Here is a 13168-nt window from a genome sequence, read left to right on the forward strand (position 1 = left end):
TGACAGTATTTAGTCCTGGTATAATGGTCAGCGGCTGATGTGACAGTATTTAGTCCTGGTATAGCGGTCCTATTTGATAACTCTGTATATATATGTATAAATATTTTTAGTCTGGGGAAGGGCATATGCCTTGTTGCTTCTGCACCTGATCTTTAAAGATAAGGCACAGAAGCAACTAGTTTGCCTAGGCAAAAAACTTACAAATTTACATTAAGAACATCCCTGTAAGTACCAGTGATGGGCACTGCGGCACATTAAATTAACAGAATGTTAATGTGTGTACGAATGGGGCCGCACTTTTAATTTTGCCCAGGGCCCCATTTTGTCAAAAACTGGCCCTGCTGACGCTTGGTTGTTGCTCATCGGGATAAGGTGAGCAAAGTGCAGGGTCCGGGATTCTAGTACTATGCAGGACATGCAGCGGGTCTTGGCTCCACCCCGCACTCGCCTACCAAACGTTGGGCAACTACATTACACGTCACGTGTCCCTGTGACGTGTAATGTAGCTGTAGTGAGGCTGTAGTGAAGTTAATAGCACTTATTCTGCCTTATGGTGACTTGAGTCACATTAAATATAATAAAAATTACATAATTTGCACTCTCTTGTGTTTTAATATGTACATGATTCTAATCTACACCACCATGCTTAACCCCGCCCCCAACCACACCCCTTCCCTGCCCCCATCCACACCCCTTCCCGCCCCCACTGGGCCATAGAAATATTGTCTTGCTGAAACTGGTCCCTGGTGGAAAATAGGTTGGGGACCAAAGTACCAATATAATGGAAAACCCCCAAAACTGACATTGTTTTAGAAATTACAGCACTCACTGAATTTATAAAGGGCAGAATTTATTTGTGATGTAGCCACTTAAAGGCTTATTTTTTCAGAATGAGATGCATTTTCTAATGAAACCATTCAGGGGTGTCTATAACTTAACATTTATTACCTCTTCTGGGTAGATTAAAAAAAAAAAAAAAAAAAAAATTATTCTGGGAAAGCTTTTTAATGTTTTAAATTACACAGTAAGTAAGCGGCCATTTTCTTGTGGCCTTCTTCCAGAAGAAGACCCAAGAAGAGACTGTTCCTGAAAAAGATGTAGGCGGCACTGGAGAGTACTCTCGCAGCATTGGGGACGCCCACAGTGCTGCGAGAGAACTCATTTGCATACCGACGAAAACCGTGATTTATACTGAACGGTGGTGCGGAGAAGACATCGAAAGGTAAGAGAAGAATAGCCTTTCTTAAAGCTATTCCTACGTGTCAATGAGAAAAAAAAAATAAAAATCGATTTTAATGGGAGAATCCATTTAACACCCAGATCCTGCTGTGGCTGGACCCCAAGATCTTGTCAAAGCCTTGGCCTAACAGGATGATTTTGTGGATCAGCTCAACCTTGTGCAAACCTCAAGAGTATTAATTTATAGAGAACTGACATAATATTTAGGAACACCCAAAGTAAAACCAATTTAGTTATTTTACATAGCAGGGTTTCCACTATATTTATGTATTACCTTCTGTCCACATTGATAAATACTTGGTGACTTGGGGCTCGACAGATGGCAAGTTCACAAAAAGCAGTGGGGAAGAGACTGAAGGAATGTATGATGTTACAGTCACAGTGATCTCATGTTTATTACCTTTCTTGTGAATAGAAGATTAATATCTTTGCTGGAAAAAAAACACTTGAAAGTTCTTACTACTATACATCAATCAAAACTAGCTTAAAGTTCAGCACAACCTGTTTCACTATATCCAGTAATTCCATCCTTAGTTGGGTTAGTAATAAAAAAAAGTATAGAAAAACAAAGCACCACAAAGCAATAATATAATCCAATATGTCACATTTATTGTGCGGCCATCAGTCAGTTTTTACATACCGGTATATACATTCTAATTTATAAATATTTTAAAATACATTGACACTCGAGTACAGACATAACAATACAATATCTCATGGCAAATAATAAGGAGATAAAACCAAAACCAAATGAACGTTATGCTGGTAATTGTACTAATTATGGAAGTTTATGATTAGTTAATTTAGGGCTTCTTTACAATGTTTGGGGGAGGGGCTGTTTGTAATGTTTGTGGAGTGTGGTCTATAATGAACTGACGCTGTATTTTTATTACATTTGTGATTTGCCTGTGTATATAGTGTAAATCTACAGCAGGTCAGCAGCTATCTTCTTATCTGTAGTTTGTCATTGGCACCATGATGACAGTCTACCATATAATGCAATAGGGTGATCCATAAAAATAACATAAAAGAAACCTATATGAAAGTTACAATGGAGAAAAACATGAAACATCATAAAGTATTTAAATGAGGGCCTCCCATCTTGAAAACACGGCCCAACACGGATGTAAGCGATTGAACCTCTGATATATATGTAATACATACATATATATATATATATATATATATATATATATATAACTTTTATGCACTTTTCTATGACTAACCAAGAATCCAAAAGATTTAATTTAGGAGAAATTTACTATACATATCGTGTTTCTCCGAAAATAAGACCTAACCCCGAAAATAAGCCCTAATGTGATTTTTTTCAGGATTTTTGCAGTATGTTTGAAATATAGGCCCCACTCCGTAACTAAGCCCTAGTTACAGCACATTAAAAAAAAAGTGCCCAAGCAGCTATACAAATAAAAAAGTAAATAAAATACAGAAGGACAGATACAGTAGACCCTTCATAAAATAAAACAGACACCCCCAAAAGAATCGCACCCCTAAAAGAATTAGACATTGACTTTAAGGGATCAATCTGTACAAGAAGGCACTAGTGAGAGAGTTCTCCACAACAATAATGGTTGACTACCAGTAGAGCTGGTTTCTCATACATAGATCAGGCAGTCCTGCAGATTCTGATCAACAGGGGGAGCCAATTGCTACACTTGGCTGCAGTGAATTGCTGCTGCAATGGCACGGGATCTGACATCCTTTGATAGAAGTGACGCAGACCTGTGTGTAAGAGCACATTAACCATTGGCACTTGCAGATTAATTGTTTTGGATCAAAGGGGATTTGGTGAGTGGACTGTTGTTCATAGAAAAAAAATAAGACATCCCCTGAAAATAAGTCTTAACCCAGGCATACCCAAAGTCCGGCCTGGGGGCCAATTGCAGCCTACGTTCAAATTTCCACCAGTCACAGGCTCTGTCATAAAAGCTATAATATATGGCCCACCAGCACTGTTGACTACAGCAGGCTTAGACTAGCCCACCGATGTAGCCGCGAAACCCCCAGTGGGATTCCTATGCTTTTAGGGGGGCCTACTGGACTCCCACTGCTTTGTTTAATAGGCAGTCGAAGTTCAGTAATGGCCCCTTTTAAGTTACCTATCCCCACTCCTGCTCGCAGCTTCTTCTTCATCCTCCAGAAGGCCCCCACGCGCCACACATTACATCACCGTGACCTGATGTGCAGCGCAAAGGGCCCATTGAAGAATGAAGAGGAGGCTCGCTTCTTCCTGATCCGAGCGCACATGATGGGATTGAGGAGCAGACATAAAAGTAATGACCATTGATGCTATAAGGGGGACCAGTGAAGGTGCCACTACATGGCCCATACAGTGGCCCCTTCTTTGGTCCATTGGACTGTATTGGGGCCAGTGATGTGGCTATTATATTGTGTAGACCAGATCGCAGTATCATCCTTCACATTAGTGCAGGCAAGTTATTTGTTTAGCTTTCTGAGGTGAATAAATTCTAAAACCTCATTGAATTGATTTTGGTCTTCAAATATGAAAGGCAGAGGGATTTTGAAAAAGAAATGAATAGCATGCTATTTGCAATAAAAAAAATTCACAAAATAGTTAATTTGCTTTTAATGTGAATGGGTAAAAGAATGTCAGGCTAAAGTTCGGCCCCCACACATTTTCACCTCACCAAATCTGGCCCTCTTTGCAAAAAGTTTGGAGGTCCATCTAAGCCATCTTTCAGAGCAAAAAATAATATAAGACCCTTATTATTACCCTGTCTTATTTTCGGAGAAATGCGGGTAGTTGCATGTGCTCAAAATGTTCTCCATAAGGCACCTTGTATATATCAGAAAGATTTGGCTAGACAATTTTTTTTACCAGTTGGTAACACATACATCACACAGTCAAGAAATGCAAACTAAAAAATGAAATTACCTACCAAATATTATTAAATAATATTGTTGTAAACCATTTCTTTAACTCACTTTGCATAGTTTAAGGCATACCTAACTCTTTGGATACATTTTCAGCATAGGATACCATGAGTGTAGATGAGGAGTGCGTTATCTGGCCAACATTTGACTTTTTTTAACCTTTTGGAAAGATTGACATGTTCTGCAGAGGTTCAATTGCAAATATACTGCAACGCCATACCTTGGAGTGTTCACAAACCATATGCTCCATCATTACAGATATATCTGAATCCTGCTCTGGCACATTATATTGGCACGTATATTAAAGTTATGCACAAGAGGATTATCCAGCACTATACAACTTTCCAACAAGCACTGTATACAGTACGAATAGGTACAAGTAATTTTAGGGTTGTCTGTGGGTCCAATACATTTTCTTGTACGATGGTAAACTAAAGGTGGCCATAAATAGCAGATGTCGAAGAGAAAAAGATTGGCATGTTGAATTTTAACATGGTCAATAATTTGTTCTCAAGAATCTACCAACAGATGTATTGGGTTTGCTCCGGCTCCCGGAAAAAGAAGCAAAATGCTTATTCTTCAGGCGGAGTTGCCTTGCGATTCGGCCTGGAGACACTCTCTCCTCCCGACTAGGCCCATTCATTGGGCCTAATCCGGAGCGGAGTGCGCGACTGGATGCCGATGCAGTGCACCGGCTATCAGTCGCGGCTACCCGGTTTTTGGTCTGGAACCTGAAGTGGCCGCTGCCTCAAGTTTCGGACAAAAAAAACCCATGTGTACCCGGCCTTAGTGTCTGACTTTTTGTATGCTATGATTATTTTTCAGAAAATGTATTATTTTTAAAGATACAGTTATTTGTGAATATATCTTTTTCATTTCTCCACATGTGATATCAGGACTCCAAACTTATTTATTTTGTATTGCTGCCCCTCTCCTCTTTATTTTTGGAATGCCTCTCTCCATTAACTTCAAAATGCCGCTGCAGTGAAAAGTTCTCATGTATTAACAACATTTCATTCTTCTACCGCTTTCCCCTTCTAGCTCATGAGGAATCTCTTCCTAGTTATGTTGATAGACATTAAGGGGATAATCCTATCTCAGGAATGTCAGATAATACGATAGAGAATTTCAAAATAAGGTGCATGTCAAATGCATTTATTTTTCAAAAATTTACCTGTATTCAGATGTGGCCCCTATCTGTATTTTCTCCCTGTTGTCAATGGATACGGCCACCACGGTGTTTTGACAGTGGTGGCTGCACCTGCACACCTATCTTCTCAGTTTGCTGCCTGTCCACCTGACAGCTGTAATCTAGTGTACAGGACAACTACAGGAACACAGAGCCATCTTGTGCTGCTTGTTACTTTGTATTTATTTAGATGCTATGTACTAGTTCTCACCTCCTATCAAGATATACAAACTTTTCTTCTCAGGTCTGTTCTCTGTCAGACAGTGTAATACGATCCGCTGCTATATTCCAGCAATGGTTAGCAATGCTCAGTTTTGTCATCATCATTGAAGGAGAGTCATGACAGGGAGAGTGCAGAGCAATTTGCTAGTCAGTGCAGGGGATAATACTACATTTTAGTTTATCTTGATAGGAGTTGAGAACAAACATAACATTACAGTACCTGAGATAGGAGAGAGACCAGGTATAGACAGGGATATAGATACAGTAGGTCACATGGATAAGACAGGTCATATGTTATCCTTTGTGGTGATAAGGAAAGGAAAATATACAAAGGTGCAACTTGAAGCCCCTTGGCCTCAATGCAGTATATGTAATTGCACCCCAATTACCATGTGCCATCCATAATACTGGTGCCTTTTTATACTGTGAAGAGGCCTTTGGGCCTCTTCAGCATCCAGGGCCCTGTAGCAATTGCTACCTCTATAGCTATGGCGCTGAATATATACTATATTCTTTGTGGTGTTTAAAGGGTCACTTTTAACAGATATATCTTGGACATTATAAAACATAGAGAATCTCATCTTTCATAGGACACCAAAAGCAAGTTTGTAGGTTTTATAATGTCCGAGATATACACACGTGGACAAAATTGTTGGGACCCCTCGTTTAATGAAAGGAAAACTCACAATGGTCATGGAAATAACTTGGATATCTTATCTTGAAAAGAACACTGTCCCTACTGTGAAACATGGAGGAGGCTCTGTTATGTTCTGGGGCTGCTTTGCTGCATTTGGCACAGGGTGTCTTTAATCTGTGCAGGGTACAAGGAAATCTCAAGACTATCAAGGGATTCTAGAGAGAAATGTGTTGCCCAGTGTCAGAAAGCTTGGTCTCAGTCGCAGGTCATGGGTCTGGCAACAGGATAATGACCCAAAAAACACAGCTAAAAACACCCAAGAATAGCTAAGAGTAAAACATTGGACTATTCTGAAGTGGCCTTCTATGAGCCCTGACATAAATCCTATTGAGCATTTTTGGAAGGAGCTGAAACACGCCGTCTGGAAAAGGCACCCGTCAACCCGAGACAACTGAAGTAATTTGCTCATGAGGAGTATGCCAAAATACCTGCTAAGAGGTGCAGAATTCTCATTGACCGTTACAGGAATCGTGTGATTGCAGTGATTGCCTCAAAAGGATGCGCAACAAGATATTAAGTTAAGAAAACCATCATTTCTGTCCAGGACTGTTTCATGAGTTTTAATTTTAAAAACATTCTGTTGAAGCAAAAAGCAATGTCTGACTTTCGTTACTTCATTATTTATTATTACTTTGATCAGATTTAACTTATTTCTGTGAACATTGTGTGTTTTTCTTTCATTAAAAGAGGGGTACCAACAATTTTATCCTTGTGTGTAACTGCTTGAAATGACCCTCCTCCACCCTCATTTTCTCTACATCTAACACAGCTCTGTACTCCAAGCCTGTACTCCATAATTCAGTGAGAGACAGGAACAGCTCTCAATACATATGGAAGAAGAAGAATAAAGAGATGCAGGATTTCACAGAAAGGAGTCAAAATTTGAAAATTTGTTAATAAAAGGTATGTTATAACATGTATTCATGACACAAATGCAGCCAGAAAAACAAAAGTGGTCTGAAAGTTTAGTTATGCTTCAAGAGGTAACCAGTATAGAAAGAAGTGGTACTTGGTAGGTAAGAAAGAAAAAAATATCAGTCTTTAAGGAGTTATCAATGTGGATCGAGAGATTAGCACCCATAGCAAACTCTGCGGAGGGAGGGAGGATCATATACGCTTTAGCATTACAAAGGAGTATTACCATCCCACAGTTTCAATGGTCAGCATTATTTTAAAACAACAATTTGTTTGGACATTCACAGAAAAGAGACAAAATGTGTTAATAAAGTATCTTACAAAACTTTGTAGAGGATACATATTATATAGACTTAATAAATTTAATAAAGGTCATTTAGAAAGTTGTTTTTATTTTGCATTTAGGAAGGAAACAAAATTTATATATATATATAATATATATATATATAATGAGGTTTATTGTACTAACAGAAAGTGTGAAATATGCATTGAACCAAAATTTGACCGGTGCAAAAGTATGGGCACCTCAACAGAAAAGTGACATTAATATTTAGTACATCCTCCTTTTGCAAAGATAACAGCCTCTAGTCGCTTCCCGTAGCTTTTAATCAGTTCCTGGATTTTGGACCATTCCTCTTTACAAAACAATTCAAGTTCAGTTAAGTTTGATGGTCGCTGAGCATGGACAGCCGGCCCTCAAATGATCTGAAAACAAAGATTGTTCAACATAGTTGTTCAGGGGAAGGATACAAAAGTTTTCTCAGAGATTTAATCTGTCAGTTTCCACTGTGAGGAACATAGTAAGGAAATGGAAAACCACAGGGACAGTTCTTGTTAAGCCCAGAAGTGGCAGGCCAAGAAAAATATCAGAAAGGCAGAGAAGAAGAATGGTGAGAACAGTCAAGGACAATCCACAGACCACCTCCAAAGAGCTGCAGCATCATCTTGCTGCAGATGGTGTCACTGTGCATCGGTCAACAATACAGCACACTTTGCACAAGGTGAAGCTGTATGGGAGAGTGATGAGAAAGAAGCCGTTTCTGCAAGCACGCCACAAACAGAGTCGCCTGAGGTATGCAAAAGCACATATGGACAAGCCAGCTTCATTTTGGAAGAAGGTCCTGTGGACTGATGAAACAAAGATTGAGTTGTTTGGTCATACAAAAAGGCGTTATGCATGGCATCCAAAAAAAACAGCATTCCAAGAAAAACACTTGCTACCTACTGTAAAATTTGGTGGAGGTTCCATCATGCTTTGGGGCTGTGTGGCCAATGCCGGCACCGGGAATCTTGTTAAAGTTGAGGGTCGCATGGATTCCATTCAGTATCAGCAGATTCTTGAGAATAATGTTCAAGAATCAGTGACGAAGTTGAAGTTACGCCGGGGATGGATATTTCAGCAAGACAATGATCCAAAACACCGCTCCAAATCCTCAGGCATTCATGCAGAGGAACAATTACAATGTTCTGGAATGGCCATCTTAGTCCCCAGACCTGAATATCATTGAACATCTGTGGGATGATTTGAAGCGAGCTGTCCATGTTCAGTGACCATCAAACTTAACTGAACTTGAATTGTTTTGTAAAGAGGAATGGTCCAAAATACCTTCATCCAGGATCCAGGAACTGATTAAAAGCTACAGGAAGCGACTAGAGGCTGTTATCTTTGCAAAAGGAGGATCTACTAAATATTAATGTCACTTTTCTGTTAAGGTGCCCAATACTTTTGCATCGGTCAAATTTTGGTTTTAATGCATATTGCAAATTTTCTGTTAGTACAATAAACCTCATTTCAATCCTGAAATATTACTGTGTCCATCAGTTATTAGATATATCAAACTGAAATGGCTGCTGCAAACACCAAAATATTTAGAACTAAAAATGATTAAGATTAATAGGGGTGCCCAAACTTTTTCATAGGACTGTATATATATATGGGAATAAGTTGCATATGCTTTTCAATATTTGTAGAAGGTTAAAATAAACATGATTTCCCAAAATCTCAATAATTGTCTTAGTATTACTGTATATTTTAAGTGTAACTAAACTTTCGGACAACTTTTGATTTTCTGGCAGTATGTGTGTCATTAATAAATTTTGTAATATATTTTATTAAAAAATGTTTAATTTTTTTTAGATTTAACTTTTTCAAATTTTTTCACTCTTTCCCTTGTTTCGATATTGAGAGCTGTTTCTGCCTCTCCCTGAATGTTACTGTGTACAGTATGGGCTGTGTAAAATGTAGAGAAAATTAGACTAGGAGAGGGTCACTTCAAACAGTTAGAACTCGGACATTATAAAATGTATAAACTTGCTAAGTAAATTATTTCCAGAGATATCACTGGTTGAAAATACATTCAGATTGGGATTTTTATATAATAAATATTATACAGCTGCTTATAAATATCCCATTGTCTTTCAACCAGTAATAGCGCTGGAAATAATTGAGAGTCTCCTCTTTCACGTGATACTAAAGGCAAGTTTGTATGTTTTATAATGTCTGAGATACAAACTGAAGTAACCCTACGCTACCTCATTTTACACAGCCCCGTACTCCCGTATACAGTAACATTGAATGAGAGCTGGTACAACTCTCAATACAGAAGTAAAGGGAAAAGTGAAAAAAAAAGTCAGGATTTCATAAAAAGAAGGCAAAATTTCTTTTAAATAAATTACAAAATCTATTTATGACACAAATACTACCAAAACATGTCTGGAAATTTAGTTATGCTTTGAGTAAAAGGTTGACATTGTTTAGACTATTCTTAAAAGGGATTGTGCCATAGAAAGTATTTATCATAAGATAACGAATAGAGATGAGCGAACACTAAAATGTTCGAGGTTCGAAATTCGATTCGAACAGCCGCTCAATGTTCGTGTGTTCGAACGGGTTTCGAACCCCATTATAGTCTATGGGGAACAGATACTCGTTAAGGGGGAAACCCAAATCCGTGTCTGGAGGGTCACCAAGTCCACTATGACACCCCAGGAAATGATGCCAACACCTCTGGAATGACACTGGGACAGCAGGGGAAGCATGTCTGGGGGCATCTAACACACCAAAGACCCTCTATTACCCCAACATCACAGCCTAACAACTACACACTTTACACACTCAATACCACCTCTCTGACAGTAGGAAAACACCTTGAAACATGTGTATTTGGCACTTGCAGTGAGGAGAGCTTGTCACCAGCAGTGAATTTGGCCCTTGTAGTAAGTTGAGGTTGGCACCAACATTTGTTTTGAAAATCAGGGTGGATTGAGCCTCTAACCAGCAGAGTTTGGGCAAATTCATGGTGGAGGGAGCCTCTAAAAACCCCAGTTTGGACCAATTCATGGTGGAGGGAGACTCTAAAAACCCCAGTTTGGACCAATTCATGGTGGAGGGAGACTCTAAAAACCCCAGTTTGGACCAATTCATGGTGGAGGGAGCCTCTAAAAACCCCAGTTTGGACCAATTCATGGTGGAGGGAGCCTCTAACCAGCCCAGTTTGGACCAATTAATGGTGGAGGGAGCCTCTAAACAGCCAAGTTTTGGGAAATTCATGGTGGAGGGAGCCTCTAACCAGCCCAGTTTGGACCAATTCATGGTGGAGGGAGCCTCTAAACAGCCCAGTTTGGGCAAATTCATGGTGGAGGGAGCCTCTAAAAAACCCAGTTTGGACCAATTCATGGTGGAGGGAGCCTCTAATTAGCCCAGTTTGGACCAATTAATTGTGGAGGGAGCCTCTAACCAGCCCAGTTTGGACCAATTAATGGTGGAGGGAGCCTCTAACCACCCCAGTTTGGACCAATTCATGGTGGAGGGAGCCTCTAACCAGCCCAGTTTGGACCAATTAATGGTGGAGGGAGCCTCTAAACAGCCAAGTTTTGGGAAATTCATGGTGGAGGGAGCCTCTAACCAGCCCAGTTTGGACCAATTCATGGTGGAGGGAGCCTCTAAACAGCCCAGTTTGGGCAAATTCATGGTGGAGGGAGCCTCTAACCAGCCCAGTTTGGACCAATTAATGGTGGAGGGAGCCTCTAAACAGCCAAGTTTTGGGAAATTCATGGTGGAGGGAGCCTCTAACCAGCCCAGTTTGGACCAATTCATGGTGGAGGGAGCCTCTAAACAGCCAAGTTTTGGGAAATTCATGGTGGAGGGAGCCTCTAAAAAACCCAGTTTGGACCAATTCATGGTGGAGGGAGCCTCTAATTAGCCCAGTTTGGACCAATTAATTGTGGAGGGAGCCTCTAACCAGCCCAGTTTGGACCAATTAATGGTGGAGGGAGCCTCTAACCACCCCAGTTTGGGCAAATTCATGGTGGAGGGAGCCTCTAACCAGCCCAGTTTGGACCAATTAATGGTGGAGGGAGCCTCTAAACAGCCAAGTTTTGGGAAATTCATGGTGGAGGGAGCCTCTAACCAGCCCAGTTTGGACCAATTCATGGTGGAGGGAGCCTCTAAACAGCCCAGTTTGGGCAAATTCATGGTGGAGGGAGCCTCTAAACAGCCCAGTTTGGGCAAATTCATGGTGGAGGGAGCCTCTAACCAGCCCAGTTTGGACCAATTAATGGTGGAGGGAGCCTCTAAACAGCCAAGTTTTGGGAAATTCATGGTGGAGGGAGCCTCTAACCAGCCCAGTTTGGACCAATTAATGGTGGAGGGAGCCTCTAACCAGCCCAGTTTGGACCAATTAATGGTGGAGGGAGCCTCTAACCAGCCCAGTTTGGACCAATTAATGGTGGAGGGAGCCTCTAAACAGCCAAGTTTTGGGAAATTCATGGTGGAGGGAGCCTCTAACCAGCCCAGTTTGGACCAATTCATGGTGGAGGGAGCCTCTAAACAGCCCAGTTTGGGCAAATTCATGGTGGAGGGAGCCTCTAAAAAACCCAGTTTGGACCAATTCATGGTGGAGGGAGCCTCTAATTAGCCCAGTTTGGACCAATTAATTGTGGAGGGAGCCTCTAACCAGCCCAGTTTGGACCAATTAATGGTGGAGGGAGCCTCTAAAAAACCCAGTTTGGACCAATTCATGGTGGAGGGAGCCTCTAATTAGCCCAGTTTGGACCAATTAATTGTGGAGGGAGCCTCTAACCAGCCCAGTTTGGACCAATTAATGGTGGAGGGAGCCTCTAACCACCCCAGTTTGGACCAATTCATGGTGGAGGGAGCCTCTAACCACCCCAGTTTGGACCAATTCATGGTGGAGGGAGCCTCTAAACAGCCCAGTTTGGGCAAATTCATGGTGGAGGGAGCCTCTAACCAGCCCAGTTTGGACCAATTAATGGTGGAGGGAGCCTCTAAACAGCCCAGTTTGGGCAAATTCATGGTGGAGGGAGCCTCTAACCAGCCCAGTTTGGACCAATTAATGGTGGAGGGAGCCTCTAAACAGCCAAGTTTTGGGAAATTCATGGTGGAGGGAGCCTCTAACCAGCCCAGTTTGGACCAATTAATGGTGGAGGGAGCCTCTAACCACCCCAGTTTGGGCAAATTCATGGTGGAGGGAGCCTCTAACCAGCCCAGTTTGGACCAATTAATGGTGGAGGGAGCCTCTAAACAGCCCAGTTTGGGCAAATTCATGGTGGAGGGAGCCTCTAAACAGCCAAGTTTTGGGAAATTCATGGTGGAGGGAGCCTCTAACCAGCCCAGTTTGGACCAATTCATGGTGGAGGGAGCCTCTAAACAGCCCAGTTTGGGCAAATTCATGGTGGAGGGAGCCTCTAAAAAACCCAGTTTGGACCAATTCATGGTGGAGGGAGCCTCTAATTAGCCCAGTTTGGACCAATTAATTGTGGAGGGAGCCTCTAACCAGCCCAGTTTGGACCAATTAATGGTGGAGGGAGCCTCTAAAAAACCCAGTTTGGACCAATTCATGGTGGAGGGAGCCTCTAATTAGCCCAGTTTGGACCAATTAATTGTGGAGGGAGCCTCTAACCAGCCCAGTTTGGACCAATTAATGGTGGAGGGAGCCTCTAACCACCCCAGTTTGGACCAATTCATGGTGGAG

Source organism: Leptodactylus fuscus, chromosome 3, assembly GCF_031893055.1.
Source record: "Leptodactylus fuscus isolate aLepFus1 chromosome 3, aLepFus1.hap2, whole genome shotgun sequence".
In the NCBI taxonomy this organism is placed as follows: Eukaryota; Metazoa; Chordata; class Amphibia; order Anura; family Leptodactylidae; genus Leptodactylus; species Leptodactylus fuscus.